Source organism: Sorghum bicolor, chromosome 9, assembly GCF_000003195.3.
Source record: "Sorghum bicolor cultivar BTx623 chromosome 9, Sorghum_bicolor_NCBIv3, whole genome shotgun sequence".
Classification (NCBI taxonomy): Eukaryota; Viridiplantae; Streptophyta; class Magnoliopsida; order Poales; family Poaceae; genus Sorghum; species Sorghum bicolor.
Window position 1 is genome coordinate 20384302 of NC_012878.2, and position 13334 is coordinate 20397635.

Below are 13334 nucleotides of genomic sequence, written 5' to 3' on the forward strand. Positions count from 1 at the left end.
CATCGGGTGCTCTAGTTATTAATTGTGACTAGAGTAGTAATTTGTAGTAGAGACATGTGGTGTCTAGACTATAGGTTACCTGAGATTGCACCCAGTTCTACGGATAGTTGTGGTAGCCCCAGGTGGTGACAGCCCTGACGGCCGACGTATTCCACCATGTTTGGATTAGTGTTGTAGGACCGTAGTCAGACCGTCCTGGCCCCCTTCTCATCTGTCTGTGGCTAAGTGCTCTGATGTCCCGAAGTGTTATTGTCTGATTGCTTTACCTACCATGAATTAGTTATTATAGAACCCTAGTAATAGAGAAGTATTTAGGAACCTTAAACTCTCCCGTTGTCCTCTCACTTTAGCTATCTACTCTTTTATCATAGAATTCTCCGGTGTGTCATCTATGCATAATTCATATCATCTATTATTTACCCCTACTTTAGTCTAATTGGTGTATTAGTTAGTAGATACATGATGGTGAACTATCAATATCTCTATCCAATGTTTCCTAGTGGTAAAATATAAATACCGATACCTGGAATACTCCTGATAAAATGCTACAATGGTTTGTGCGCTTGCGGAAATTGTCATAGAACTGACCAAATTATAAGAGTCCAAACGTAGAAACGATCGTGCTGACAATCAGGTTTCCAAACTTGAGCCCATATAATCCCGGTAGTCAACTGAAACCATGAAGGATTTCAAACCAACTTCACAACGAACCAAGATCGTAATGGTTCAGCACAACACATCGGTTGTTACATAGTTCATTCACTGTCGACAAAGCGACACCACATCGGAGTTTACTTAAGTTATTACAACACAAGTTCAAGTAGTAGAAGCAACATAGTTTTCATCACATCCACCAAAAGCAACATAGGTACGAAGTCATTAGAGAACTGTGCCCAACGGTTTAGTCATCATCCCCAGCGGGGTGAAGACAGGTCTTGTAGAAACCATCATAAAAGATGTCATCTGCAACAAGCGGGAATAAACCCTGAGTACAAGGATGTACTCAGCTAGACTTACCTATCTAACCACACATAAAAGACACCAAGGATCATGCAAGGCTAAGTATAAAGTGGAGCTGGCTTGACTCATATACTTGCGAAAAAACTTAAGTGGGATAGTAAACCGTTCTTATTAGCACCATTTCAATTATCACTAACCTACCACTAGATTAGCACCTAGCATAAGCACTTCACTTGATTATTAACAAATAATAATAACCATATCAACTTTTAGAATTTGTTCTTTCTTACTATCCCCAACATCATTAAAGAACCATTAAGTACTTAGTGAATGCTACGTTTGCCGCTGCTCTGTCAAGTTCTCACTATCCGGGAGAGACAACAATTCGAATCGATTCCTATCCAGCTGGAGGATTATTCCTAGCACTCACCCATGCATCCCCTGTCGGAGAGCAAGTGGGTCACCTTTCGTATGACTCAGCAAGTGGGTCACCTTTCGTATGCTCCAATCAGCGCGCACTCTTCGGGCTGCCACTCTGCCAGGAAGATCAGGACTTTTAAATCACCTGCCCTTGGTCTTACGCCAATGGCCCCCCGCACACCACACTTTATCCGGTAGTGCGCACTTTATACTTGCCGTTCTTCCGGCCTGAGTCATACTACTAGGCTTCGCGGTCGGAACGAGTTATCCGGCCAACTAACTGTCAGACATGCGTTCAACATGACAAGAGGACGTACAACGATCGGTCCTTAGCTGCCACATATGGAGTTACTACCACCTTGCAAAACTCCGCTCGGCTAAAAATCATTTAAACCAGGTTCCTTTCCCATGATAGCAAAATATAGCCAACCTTGATCCAACAACAGACCCTATTTCGCGCAGGTGACAGGATTTCACCAGACTTTCACCGTGATCCAACAACAGACCCTATTAAAGCATGACTAAGCTACTACTCGATCCTGACTCTATACTAGGGTAAGGTGAGATATCTGGATAAGGAAAGGTATAATGCAGCAAGGATTCCATAACAACTCCTATACTTGTTACAACAATAGATATAACATAATCAAGCATGCTTTGAAATTAAAGTGGGAGACTTAAGATGCTCCGGGGCTTGCCTTACACGAACGACGTAGGCTCATGTCTAGGGCACTCGACCTCCTCTTCAGGCTCCTCGGGTCCTGCTACCTGGACCTCCGTCTCCTGAGTGACCTCCGGGCCTTCTGGATTCACCCTCTCGAGCTCGAACGACACTGCAATCTCCAGTGCACCTATTGCATGCACGCAATGGGTGAGGAATGTTTGCATACGAGGAGGTAATGGATGCTTGACATGATCGAGGTCACCACACCTCACTGGACACTCATTTACAGAGTAAACTTAAGACAAGTTTACACAAGAGTCCCACCAAAACTTAACAAAGATGCAACTAATCAACACCAACAGTCAGCAACTACACACAACAGGACAGTACAAAGAACAAATCATAATTGGAGATATATAAATCCCACAGATATGAATTAAGAAATTCTGGAAATCTTATGAAATTTTTTACATTTCATCTTTAGACATCTCAGCAAGATTCATAAGTTAAACAAGCCAATTAAACAAAGTTCCAGGTTCTGTCCAAGAAAAACAGAGAGCACCTAGTTCTAGAACTTCACTTGGAAAAGCTATAGCTCTTAAACTACTGGGCCAAATGACCCCAAATTTTAACTACAGCTACAACACAAAGTTTACGACAACTTTGGTATAGACAAGTCTTCCAGAAAACGAAGCTAACATCAGGAAATAATCAAATTTCTCCATTGCTGTCCAGAACAGCTATTTAACCTTTAATTAATTATTTGTCAACACAGGAAAAGCATATTTTGTAACAGAACCGTCCAATTTATAAGAATTCAAGTGAATTAGTGACCACAAGGCAGTCAATCCAATGGACTTGAACCCATATAAACCCGGTAGTCCGACGAAATTTCAAAAGACCTCGATTCAACCAACATACAACCAAGATCGTACATGACCAAGCATCGCCGTCACAGATTACATCCATTTATCACAGAACATAGTTTTACAACACATCGGAGTTTAAACAAAGTTATTACAACCCAGTTTAGTAGTGGAAGCAAAGTAGTTTTGAAACATCACGCACCCAGTTTAATTACATGCCAGCTCCATAGTCAAACCCACACAAAAGCACAACCGAAGATAAAGGAGGTGATCATGCCCATGATCTATTCATCGTCCGCAGCCGGATGATGACAGTTAGCACAGTAGCCATGATAAACGACATCATCTGCAACAGGGGTAAATAAAACCCTGAGTACGAGAATGTACTCAGCTAGACTTACCCATCATAAACCAAAAATAAAGTGACACCAAGGAGTATGTAAGGCTCATATTTGTGGACTGGATGGACTCATTTTTTTGCATAAAAAGCATTAGTTGTAAGTAACATATTTATAGCATTTCAGCAGCAGGTTCATTACTTAACAACTATTCACTAGATTAGCACCTGTTCTAAGCACACACTTGAGTACTTAAGCATCACAATAATAACCATATCTGGATTATCACTTAGCTATCAACATTCTCATCATAACTATCAAGTTTATTTAGTGAATTCTACATTGCCGCTGCCCAAGTCATGTTCTCACTATCCGGGAGAGACGGCGATTCGAATCGATTCCTATCCAGCTGGAGGGGTATTCCTAACACTCACCCAAGCATACTTCATGACGGCATCTCGGATCACCTTTAGCACAACTCCGGACCAATTCGCGGGTCCACCCAGCGCCGCACCCCCAGGGACCGCCAATCTGCCAGGGTCAGGACTCTAACCTGACGCCTCGGTCTTACGCCATTGACTCCCCGCACATACTTGCTACCAACCGGGGTGCGCACTCATACAGAACGGGGTATACGGCTGGAGATGCACTCGTAGGCTTCGCGGTCGGAACGACTTATCCGGCCAACTAAGTGATAGGCATGCGTTCAACATGACACGGGGACGTACAGCGATTCGGTCCTTAAACGACACGGACGGGGATAGATTCACACCCAAGACCTCCATGCCTTGTTGCTGCACTATCGTCATCCCGCCCGGTCTCAAGTTCATTATTAGCACATGGTTATTTCCACGATAGCAAATATAGCCAACCGTGATCAGCATCCACCTATCTCTCGCAGGTGACAGGAAAATCACCCGGCTTCTACCGAGCTAAGCATGGCTAAGCATCATTTCAATCCTGGACCTACTTAGGTAAGATAGGAGGTGGACAAGGTAGTTAATTATGCAGTAAGGGTGTCATATCAACGCCTAACACTTAATGCAACAATACATAACCATAATCAATTGATAGCTGGACATGATAACAAAATAGTAGGAGGCTTATAATGCTCCGGGGCTTGCCTTCAACGTAGGTGGACGGGCGGTGGTCGGGACACTCCGGCAAGTCCTCCTCCTCAGCTCCTTGAGGTGGCTCCTCTTGTTGTTCTTCCGGCTCCGGCAGCTCGTACTCCAAGACCGTTACTCCCATGGGTGCACCTATGTATGCATGACAAGTGATGAACATAGGGAATGCACATAGGATGCAACATGTCATGATGCTGAGCAAATGAGCACATGGCAAGGTATAAACATGAGCATAAACTCCTAAAATTACTTGAATCACAGAATAACCAGTAAGTGCATACTTCTTCTCTGGTAGAGAGGCTAACTAGACAAGTCAATCAACTTGAGCTACTTCCAGATAGCAACTGGTGTCACATACAGATTACCAGTCACATGTTTTCGTTATAACATAAGCATCAGGTGACCAAACCTAGGAAGTAGATACTTTCTCGAAAGCTTAGCAAATTATCTACAATTCACTTTTAGACATCCCAGAAGGATTCCCAACCGAAATATGCTAAAACATACAACGTTGGCTGGCTGTCCTGGAAAATCCAGAGAGCAAGCACTTTGCAGCAGCTACTAGCAACACTCATAACTTTTAAACTACTCAACCAAATGTCATAAAATTTGGACATGAAGTAGATAAGTAAGTTAGCTACAAGTTTGTTATAGACAAGTTTTCCAGGAAACATCATCTTCAAGTAGTTCTTAAACAGTTGCTATCAGCCACACAGAATTGCTCTAGCAAAGGCATAAATAGCAAAAATAATATTTTACACATATTAAGAATGTAACATTAGTTCAAACCAAATGCACCAGTAGATGGAACTTGTCTAAGGAACACTAGAAAACATCATGGCAAGTTCTATACTCATTTCTATTATCACCTTTTCTATTTATTTAATTATAAAGGTGATTTAATGAGCATACACCACAAGTGCTTCAAAAATCCTAAGAAAATTATAGAAAGCTATCTATACTATCGTAAGGTCACTGTAAAATTTTCAGGGCACTTGTACATGCTGATTGTGAGCTACAAAAATAACAAGCTAGCAAGGGCATGCAAGGCATAAATGTGAAACACTATCAAAAAGTGTCAAACAACAGATTTCAGATTTTTCCTAGCTTTGTTTACATATGAGTACAACACTCAACAAGTTTCACCATAAAAGGAGCTATAATCTATTTAATAAAAATACCACAAGAAACTCCTATTTAAGCAAGAAATATTTATAACTTCACAATCAGACCTCAAAAAAACATGACAAATTTATCAGAGCCTATTCATGTCATAAGTGACAACACCCTAAATTTGCATTGCCACCAGATCTACGGATCTCAAGATATAATTACATCCTACTAAATCAAGATTAAATTATATCTATTTATTTTTGCAAAAACATGTCATGTTTCATATTTTTAATAAAAACTAGATTACCATAAGAACCTAGCAAAATTTGAACGACATCATTTGGATCTGTAAAACTCAAGATATGATTTTTTCAAAAAAAAGGCAAAGGATCTGCTACACAGTGAAGCAGGGATGTGAGAGTGAGTGGCTGACAGGTGGGATCCGCTGACACACGGGACCCACGTGACAGAGAGACAGAGACAGGGGAGACGCTCGTTGTCGGGAGGTCTCCGGGGAAACCGAGGGCACCAACGTGACCCTCTCACCAAGGCGGACTTGCCGAGGTGCAAAACCCTAACTCTAGAGGGCTCACCGGCGTGAATGGCGGCTTGGCGGTGCTGCGGGCGATACGCCGGCGTGCTCAGCCGATGCCGTCTCGGTTGAGGTTCAGGACGAGCATCAGTGAGTCAAGGGGAAGCGCTAGGAACAAAAACGGAGAGAAATGGTGGAGTAGGGTGGCCTGGCCACGTCGCCGGTGAGCTCGGGCGGAACTCCGGCAAGGAAGAACGGCCCGGAGCTTGGCAATGCCGCCTTACCCGTGCTCGACAGTGGCCAAGGAGGTGACGCCGAGGTAGAGGAAGCTTTGGCGAAGCGTTTGGGTAGCTGGCTTGGCCGGAGACGGCGAGGGAAGCTCGGGCGAGGCTGCTGTTTCACGGCGGAGCTCGCCGAGGCGAAATGGAGGACAGAAGGAGCGCTGGCGAGGCGAAATGAGGACGGCCAAGGCTCGGGGTGGCGTCGTGGCATCCAAGTGAAGGCATCGGGGCTGACAGGCGGGGTCGCTGTCGACGTACGGCCGCCACGGGTTGTCCACGCGTCGGCCGGCCCACGACTGACGAAACTGAATCGAGCTATTCAGTCGTCGTCGACCGTGTCTGAAACCTAAAGTTCATCGATGATTTTGTTGATGCAAAACTGATCTGCAAACACAGAGGGCTAATACCCGATTCAAACATTAAGGCGTGCCAGCCGATTTGACCTTACTATCGGCAAAGGTGATAACTCGAACACTTTGGTCCCGACAACAGCGATGCGCCCAGATGTCACGGCCAAGAGGTATTCACGCGGAACTCGAGAATATGCCGAGCTTAAGTCGACGAATTCCTAAGAACTCATAATAAAAAGGAAAAGTATAACGAAGTCATCGAAAAGTAGGTACTGGAATATGAGTAAAAACTTGTGTTTGATTAATTGATAGATATCTCATTACAAGGCCCTAGGGTCTACATTTATACCCTGCTCAAAGAGCTACAATCAGACACGACTAGGACTCGAATTCCAAATCAAACAGAATCCGTATACAAAACGAATTTAAATAACTAAGGAAAACATAAAACTACCCCCTTTAACCAACTGGGACACCGCCACAGATCAATCGGCAGTCTCCACGCCTTCCTTCAGAGTCATCGGCAGTTTTCCTGTTATGGCCATCGGCAAACACCAATATTGATCATCGGTAAGAACACGTCACCACCCCTAGACTTAGCCACATTCAATCGTCTCTTCATCGGCAACTATCCTCATCGGCAACTCTTCTGCAGACTAGTTACTGTTGCTCCACCTGCCGATCTATACTCTACTAGTCCCCGGGTACGTGTCCAAAAACGGCGTCAACACATGCCCCCAATTTCGGAGTATAAAATCATTAATGCTCCAAAATTCTCTGCAGTAACGATGCCTTCCCGCAATTAATTCTCCCAATTTGGTAACTGACCGTTTAAATCTGAACAACCTTGGCCCGATTCTCCTGCAGATTCCTCGAACTCCTCAACCCTCCAAACCGGATCTCTCCACTTTATGCGCCCATCGGCAATATTACCGTTAGAGGGAACTACCGATGGACCGACCAAGAAATCCCGCACAGTGAAATATCTCCAAAATCACGACCGCTTGCTGTCAAATCACCTATGCAATCCCTTGATTATCGTGCGAACAGTTACCATATCCACCTGAACCCCCTCGGATTTCACGGATGCGGCAAAGAGATAAGTCAGATTTGCCCCTGCCCGTTTTGTCCTATAAATACTTCCTTCTCGGGTACTCCTTCTCCATCTTGTTATTCTTTAGCCCAAAATCTACTTTCTTGGCGGCGGCACTACCCGAGAACTCCAAGAACTTCATCGAAGGTCTCCTTCACCATTCCCCAAGTCTTCAACCTTCATCCCTGCGAGGAGATGGCCATCAACTTCATTGTTCCTGAGGTCAGCTTACAGCCCTTTCTCCTGTACTTTTACCGTACCCTTGTTCATCCGCAATTCATCTTACTAAATACTCCTTGTTTTTCTTTTGTTCTTCATTTTATCCTCAAAAATTTCTAGGATTTGTCCAATGAGATCGTTATCCCTACCGATCAACCACACCTCCAATGTCTTGGCCCGCTAGGGAACCCAGATCCCACCGATTTGATAAACGCAGAGACAAACAAAATTCCTTTTAGAGCCGAAAAGTTTTCTCTAGATCTATGGAAAGATACCTTCCGTTCTTGGCCCAGTCCCACCAAGGGATGGAAGGATTGGTTCTTGAGGGCCAGTCATTCAAACGAGGTTCAATGGGGCGAGCGAAAATTGGACCAGTGCATTAGGTTGTCTCTTGTCGATATGGAGAGGAATGAATCGCTGTTGATTGCTGCATCATATTTCTGGTCAGACACGCTCAATGCTTTTGTGTTTGGCCATGGCCCTGCTTCTCCCACACTTGCCGATGTACTCATGCTCACCGGCTTAGACATATCCACTGCCGATAATAGTCACATATTTGCCTCCAAACCTAGCGCTAAGGTGGAAACTCGCGCTATCGGCTGTTGGTCTGGGTACATTCAGAAGTACCGTAGAACAGGTCCCGTCAATGCAAAGGAACTGACCACTTTTCTAAACATGTGGCTGGATAAATTTGTATTTTGCGGCAGATCAGCAGGACCAACTTCTGTTTACGTATCAGCAGCAGAAAGATTAGCAAATGGCGGCCGATTTCCCCTTGGCCGATACTTGCTTGTCTCGGCTTATCACTTCCTCCACCAAATAGCCAGGAAACTTCTGCTCGGCCAACCTATCGGGAACTTAGGGGGTCCCTGGTGGTTCATCAATATGTGGCTTAGTCTCCACATGCACAAGCACCTTGAGTTCGACCTCTTCGCACAACGCTTCCCTAGGGATATAGCCGAGGATTATGAACTGGATGAAGAAGAATCAGCAACTCGTCCCCCTCTAAACTTCGGCGAAGCTGCCATAGTTTTGCCTGGCACAGGTGGTAACGCAGACCAGGTTAGCCGATTCTTTTAGACTCTGTATGAGGGCCTGACCAGAGAACAGCGAGCATGGATGCCTTATGAAGATCCACACACCAGATTTCCTTTGATCTTCCACCCCTTCAATGATGCTCTCAACAAGGATCATGACATGATGATGGCAATTATCACCCCAAGAGCCATACCAGTGAACTTCTTTGGTAGTGGGAAAACCTCCAATCTGACCTATGAATTTTATAACCCATCAGCACTAGCTCACCAACTGGCTTTCGGCCAACTGCCGATCGCACTTTGCTACGCCGATGTGATAAAGCCGAGGGAGATTATCACCAGCAATCTGGAATGGATCAGAGTAGCCCAACTTCCACCAAATGCGGATACAAATGTTGATCTATCGGCTTGGATTCCAGCTCTCTTCATCACTCAGGCATACAAACAGTGATGGGAAGAATGGAAAGAACACCTATTCTGCAGATCGGCTCTCACGTACTGTGGCATGATCGACCCCCAGTACTTTAATACCGATGCTTCAATCCCTTTACTGTCTTTTTCAATCGGAATTTCACTTTCTTTTTCATACGCAGGTCGACGACACACCACTATTGGTCAGCAGGAGCGGTAAGCCGATTGAGCTCCTTCCATCGGGCCCGATCTCTTTGATCGGCATAAACGCTCCAACCTTGGCTGCTATAATGCATCGGGGTGTGCGTTTCAAGAAAGTTACCACCAAGCGGATGAAGACATCCCCATTGGTAGCTGCCTCTACCCTAGCACAAGCCTTCAAGGTAAATTTTCGAATTCTTTCACTCATACCAATTTCATTCTTATACCTATTACACTTGTACTCATAAACTTCTCATTGTTGTATCAGCATACTGGCACATCGGCAAAGACCAGAAATATGACTGTCGATGCCCCCCAGTCCAGCCAGCCAAAGAGAAAGGGCTCTAAGGGTATCAAGTCCCAACCAAAGCGTCAGAGAACAGCAACACCTTCTCCTCCTCCAAGATCACCGATCCCGGTAGAATCGTCCCCCTCTTCTCCAGAAATCCAGACACAACAAGTACCGTCTCCTCCTCAGCCACAAGAAGAACCCCAAACAGAAGAACTCTAGCCAGAAGAACCTCAGCCAGAAGAACCTCAGCCAGAAGAAACATCGGCTGATGTGCACGAGCAGACTGCCGATCTAGCAAGCTTAATCATAGCATCGGTAGTTTCCTCGATTCAGACTAGTACTGCATCTCCTCAAGGTAACATACTTTCTATTTATTGCCGATGAACCCACTTTTTCCAATTTGTAATTACCTTTGTTAATCTTTCAGCTGACATAGTCTCATCGGTAATCCCAGCCGATCAGCCTGTGGTTCCATCGGCTTCAACTAGTTATAGGCGAGAGATAGCTCTGAAGCAAGTAAGTTACCCGATCTTTATCTTTATTGTTATCAGTACTTGATCACAAAATAACTTATTCTGTCTTCTTTTTCAGGAACAGGATTCTCTCGACAGCCTGTTCTCCTTCGCCATCGAGATCTCTGAGGATGAAGGCGAGGAAGCAAGTTCTTCTCGAGCAGTTGGAATCTCATCAGCAGAGATTAGAGCAAAGCTGGCGGATCTATCAGCCCTTCTCCATCAAGATACAGCACAATTGGTCGATGACTCTGATCCAGCCAAAGTTCTGTTCAAGGCTTTCAGAGGTCAAATCCCTGCCTATGCCGAGGAGGTACTTTTTCAGGCTGCACACTTAGAGAGTCGTCAGCTACAGTATCAAAAGGCTGCTCAGTGTCTTGCCGATAGAGCTACTCACGCTCAACTCTCAGAGGAGATGATGAAAGTGAAGCTCCCTGCCGATGAGAAGCATAAGAGCATCGGCATTCTGAAGTCCTCAGGAGATGTACTGAAGCAAAAGATCTCTGATCTATCGGCGAGAAGGGAAGCTCTGTTGGCTGAACTCAGACAAGTGGAAGAAGCTTTGTCCCAAGCTCAACAGGAAGAAAGCCAGCTGCCTGAAGCAATCAAGACCCTTGAACAAGAGCAAAACATCCAGGCCCGTAAAGCACTGCAGATGAAGAAGAAACTAAAGCCAGTGGAAGGCTCTGCCGATGATGACATGAAGGAGATAGAAGAAGCCAATCAGATCCGTCTGCGCGCCATATCGACGATCCAGGCTCTGTTAAACATGTGAACTCTTCATCGGCGGCATACTCTGCTCTTTTCTTTAAAATACTCCTGACATTTTGGTCTAGCCGATAGGACTGTTATCGGCACCTTTTAAAACACTAAGTCCGGCCCTAGATACACTTTGATCCAGCCGATAGGAATGTTATCGGCATTTAATCTTTTATGCATCGACCCATATGCTAAGATAATACTTCTTTAAATATTTGCCATTCAATGCCCTGGGAAATTCAACTCCTTCGAGAGTTTCTAAAATATAAGCATTGCCAGGAGCAGATCGACTTATCCGATAAGGACCCTCCCAATTGGGAGACCACTTCCCAAATTTCGAACTCTTAGTCCCGATCGGTAAGATTAGTTTCAACACTAAGTCTCCACCGGCAAACTCTTTAGCCTTTACCTTCTTATCATTCCATCTGGCAACTCTCTTCTTATTCTCCTCTATACTTACTAAAGCTCTTAGCCGATGCTCTGCTAAATCATCCAACTCGTCTGTCATCAAAGTAGCAAAATCATCGGCAGCCAATTGGTCTTGAAAAGATAGTCGCCTAGATCCAGTCTTAATTTCCCAAGGCAGCACTGCGTCATGTCCATACACCAGCTGATAAGGCGAAACTTTGGTCAACCCATGACAAGCCTTCCAATATGACCATAAAGCTTCATTCAACAATGTATGCCACCTTCTAGGATTTTCCTCAATCTTCCGTTTAATAAGTTTGATAATTCCTTTGTTAGACGCCTCGGTCTGCCCATTAGCTTGAGCATAATAAGGAGAATAATTCAACACCTTAATTCCCATACCGATTGCAAACTCATCGAACTCCCCCGATGTAAACATAGTACCCTGATCGGTAGTAATTGTTTGAGGAATACCAAATCGGTAAATAATATGCTCTTTCACAAAATCAATCATGTTGGCCGATGTGACCTTCTTCAAAGGCATAGCTTCAACCCACTTGGTAAAATAATCGGTGGCAACCAAGATAAACTTATGCCCTTTGCTAGATGGTGGATAAATCTGACCGATTAGATCAATAGCCCACCCCCGGAACGGCCAAGGTTTAATATTGGGATTCATGGCCGATGCAGGTGCTCTTTGAACATTGCCAAATTTCTGACATCCTTGACACCCTTTGAAATACTTGAAACAATCCTCAAGTATAGTCGGCCAATAATACCCATTTCTCCTGATCATCCACTTCATCTTAAATGCCGACTGATGTGCTCCACACACTCCTTCATGGATTTCTCCCATCAAACTTTTAGCCTCATCATCACCTAAGCACTTGAGAAGAACTCCATCAATTGTTCGATAATACAGTTCATCTTCAAGGAGCACATACTTAGTGGCTTGAAACCGAACATGCCTCTCAACTTTCTTGGATGAATCCTTTAAATAATCAATGATTTCTTTTGTCCAATCATCGGCACCGATTGCCGATAACATGTTAACCATAGGTTGATACCCTGAAGCATGCTGAGCTAACCGATTAGCCTCCTCATTATGTAATTGAGGAACATGCTCTAATCGGGAATATTTGAATTCCTTTAATAGTTGCATACTTTTTTCATAATAAGCTATCAGGACTTCGCTTCGGCATTCATAGCTCCCAGCTAATTGATTTATAACCAGCATAGAGTCCCCGAAGACTTCAACAGCATCAGCATGGACTTCCCTTAACAATTCTAACCCCTTTATCAAAGCTTGATACTCGGCTTGATTATTCGTTGACGTGGCAACAATCGGCAAAGAGAACTCATACTTCCTTCCCCGAGGGGAAATTAACACTATGCCGATTCCTGCCCCCCGGTCACACGTGGATCCATCAAAGAAAAGCGTCCAAGGTACAATTTCCAAAGTCTCGAGCGCACCGCAATGTTGAGTCACAAAATCGGCCATAATATGTCCTTTAACCGCTTTAGCCGATTCGTAATGCAGATCGAATTCCGACAGTGCCAAAATCCACATACCGATCCTGCCACTCATGATCGGCATAGATAGCATATATCGGAACACATCATCTTTGCGTATAACAGTGCATTCAGCCAATAACAAATAGTGCCTTAACTTAATACATGAGAAATATAGACACAAACATAACTTTTCAATGGCCGAATACCTAGTTTCAGCATCAATCAACCTTCTGCTT